The sequence below is a fragment of the Anomalospiza imberbis genome, unplaced genomic scaffold (genome assembly GCF_031753505.1).
Source record: "Anomalospiza imberbis isolate Cuckoo-Finch-1a 21T00152 unplaced genomic scaffold, ASM3175350v1 scaffold_1337, whole genome shotgun sequence".
In the NCBI taxonomy this organism is placed as follows: Eukaryota; Metazoa; Chordata; class Aves; order Passeriformes; family Viduidae; genus Anomalospiza; species Anomalospiza imberbis.
Genome location: NW_027099736.1, coordinates 630 through 4,000, shown reverse-complemented (window position 1 = coordinate 4,000; position 3,371 = coordinate 630). Strand labels below are relative to the sequence as shown.

Sequence of the window (3,371 nt, the reverse complement as noted above, 5' to 3'; positions counted from 1 at the left end):
CCCCAATGTCCCCAATGTCCCCCAATGTCCCCAATGTCCCCCCCGTGTCCCCAGTGTCCCCAATGTCCCCCCCGTGTCCCCAGTGTCCCCAATGTTCCCCCCTTGTCCCCCCAGTGTCCCCAATGTCCCCACCCTGTGTCCCCAAGGTCTGCAATGTCCCCCAATGTCCCCAATGTCCCCCCCAATGTCCCCAATGTCCCCCAATGTCCCCCCCAATGTCCCCAATGTCCCCAATGTCCCCCCAATGTCCCCCCCAATGTCCCCAATGTCCCCCAATGTCCCCCCCAATGTCCCCCCCAATGTCCCCAATGTTCCCAATGTCCCCCCCAATGTCCCCAATGTCCCCAATGTCCCCAATGTCCCCCCAATGTCCCCAATGTCCCCCCCCGTGTCCCCAATGTCCCCCAGTGTCCCCGATGTCCCCAATGTCCCCAATGTCCCCCCAATGTCCCCCCCCGTGTCCCCAATGTCCCCCAGTGTCCCCAATGTCCCCAATGTCCCCAATGTCCCCCCAATGTCCCCCCCAATGTCCCCAATGTCCCCCCGTGTCCCCAATGTCCCCAATGTCCCCCCAATGTCCCCCCCAATGTCCCCAATGTCCCCCCCGTGTCCCCAGTGTCCCCAATATCCCCCCCCGTGTCCCCAATGTCCCCAATGTCCCCCCCGTGTCCCCAATGTCCCCCGTGTCCCCCCCGTGTCCCCAATGTCCCCCCCTGTCCCCCCAGTGTCCCCAATGTCCCCAATGTCCCCCCAATGTCCCAAATGTCCCCAATGTCTCCCCAATGTCCCCAATGTCCCCCCAATGTCCCAAATGTCCCCAATGTCTCCCCAATGTCCCCAATGTCCCCCAATGTCCCCCCAATGTCCCCAATGTCCCCCAATGTCCCCCCAGTGTCCCCCATGTCCCCAATGTCCCCCCAATGTCCCCCCGTGTCCCCAATGTCCCCAATGTCCCCTCCGTATCCCCAATGTCCCCCCAATGTCCCCCCCGTATCCCCAATGTCCCCAATGTCCCCCAATGTCCCCCCCGTGTCCCCAATGTCCCAAATGTCCCCCAATGTCCCCAATGTCCCCCCCAATGTCCCCAATGTCCCAAATGTCCCCAATGTCCCCCAATGTCCCCCCCGTGTCCCCAATGTCCCCAATGTCCCCAATGTCCCCCGTGTCCCACCCCAATGTCCCCAATGTCCCCGCGCTCTCCGGGGCCGCCCCCAGGTGGCGCCCGGCGCCGCGGCCCCGCGCCCGGCCCAGTGGCCTAATGGACAAGGCATCAGCCTCCGGAGCTGGGGATTGTGGGTTCGAGTCCCACCTGGGTCGGAACCGCCCCTTTTACCGGGGGGCTGGGGGCGCTCGGAGGGGAGGGGACTTGAGGAGTCTTGGGGGGGAGTTGAGGAATTTTGGGGGAAATTGGGGGGATTTGAGCAGTTTAGGGGGGTATTTGGGGAGGTTTTGGGGGGAATTTGTGGAGTCTTGAGGAAAAATTTAGGGGAACTTGAGGAGTTTTTGGGGGAGTGGGGGGATTTGGGGCAAGCATTTGACGCTTTTTGGGGAAAATTTGGGGGGATTTGAGGAGTTTTGGGGGAAATTTGTGGAGCCTTGAAGGAAAATATGGGGGAATTTGAGGAGTTTGGGGGGGATTTGAGGAGTTTTGGGGAGTTTGGGGGGATGTGAGGAGGTGTGGGGAGATTCCGGGAGATTTTGGGGGGGAATTGAGGAGTTTTAGGGGGGTTTGAGGAGTTTGGGGGATTCGGGGCAAGGATTTGAGGAGTTTTGGGGGAAAAATTGGGGTGATTTGAGGATTTTTGGGGGAATTTGGGGAGGTTTGAGGGGGGGTTGAGGAGTTTTGGCTGGAAATTTAGGGGGATTAGAGGAGTTTTTGGGGAGAATTGTGGAAATTTGAGGAGTTTTAGGAGGATTTGAGGAGTTCTGGGGGGATTTGGGGATGTTTGAGGGGTCTCGGGGAGGTTTGGGGAGTTTTGGGGGGGAATTGAGGAGTTTTAGGGGGGTTTGAGGAGTTTGGGGGGGATTTGGGGCAAGGATTTGAGGAGTTTTGGGAGGAAAAATTGGGGTGACTTGAGGATTTTTGGGGGGAATTTGGGGAGGTTTGAGGGGGGTTGAGGAGTTTTGGCTGGAAATTTAGGGGGATTAGAGGAGTTTTTGGGGGGAATTGTGGAAATTTGAGGAGTTTTAGGAGGATTTGAGGAGTTCTGGGGGGGATTTGGGAGGTTTGAGGGGTCTCGGGGAGGTTTGGGGAGTTTTGGGGGGATTTGAGGAGTTTTAGGGGGTTTGAGGAGTTTGGGGGGGATTTGAGGAGTTTTAGGGGGGTTTGAGGAGTTTGGGGGGATTTGGGGCAAGGATTTGAGGATTTTTGGGGAAAAATTGGGGGGATTTGAGGAGTTTTTGGGGGAAATTTGTGGAGTCTTGAAGGAAAATATGGGGGAATTTGAGGAATTTGGGGGGAATTTGAGGAGTTTTGGGGATGTGAGGAGTTTGGGGGGATGTGAGGAGGTGTGGGGAGATTTTGGGGGGGATTTGAGGAGTTTTAGGGGGGTTTGAGGAGTTTGGGGGGGATTTGGGGCAAGGATTTGAGGAGTTTTGGGAGGAAAAATTGGGGGGACTTGAGGAGTTTTGGGGGAAATTTGTGGAGCCTTGAAGGAAAATATGGGGGGATTTGAGGAATTTGGGGGGATTTGAGGAGTTTTGGGGAGCTTGGGGGGGATTTGAGGAGGGTGTGGGGAGATTCGGGGAGATTTTGGGGGGAACTGAGGAGTTTTAGAGGGGTTTGAGGAGTTTGGGGGGGATTTGGGGCAAGGATTTGAGGAGTTTTGGGGAAAAAAATTGGGGGGACTTGAGGATTTTTGGGGGAATTTGTGGAGTCTGGAGGAAAAATTTGGGAGAAACTTGAGGAGTTCTATGGGGGTGTGAGGAGTTTTGGGGGGATTTGAGGAGTTTTAGGGGGTTTGAGGAGTTTGGGGGGGATTTGGGGCAAGCATTTGACGATTTTTGGGGAAAATTTGGGGGGATTTGAGGATTTTTGGGGGAAATTTGTGGAGCCTTGAAGGAAAATATGGGGGAATTTGAGGAGTTTGGGGGGGATTTGAGGAGTTTGGGGGGATTTGAGGAGTTTGGGGGGATTTGAGGAGTTTGGGGGGGATGTGAGGAGGTGTGGGGAGATTTTGGGGGGAATTGAGGAGTTTTAGGGGGGTTTGAGGAGTTTGGGGTGATTTGGGGCAAGGATTTGAGGAGTTTTGGGGGGGAAAATTGGGGTGACTTGAGGATTTTTGGGGGAATTTGGGGAGGTTTGAGGGGGGGGTTGAGGAGTTTTGGCTGGAAATTTAGGGGGATTAGAGGAGTTTTTGGGGAGAATTGTG

General features: G+C 55.6%; 1 non-coding gene across 1 annotated transcript; it reads left to right on the top strand.

Moving 5' to 3' along the window:
• The first annotated feature begins 1,244 nt into the window (after nt 1-1,244).
• Nucleotides 1,245-1,317, top strand: TRNAR-CCG (transfer RNA arginine (anticodon CCG)). Its single transcript has one exon. It is a non-coding gene; the product is annotated as a tRNA-Arg (tRNA).
• The last annotated feature ends 2,054 nt before the right edge of the window (nt 1,318-3,371 follow it).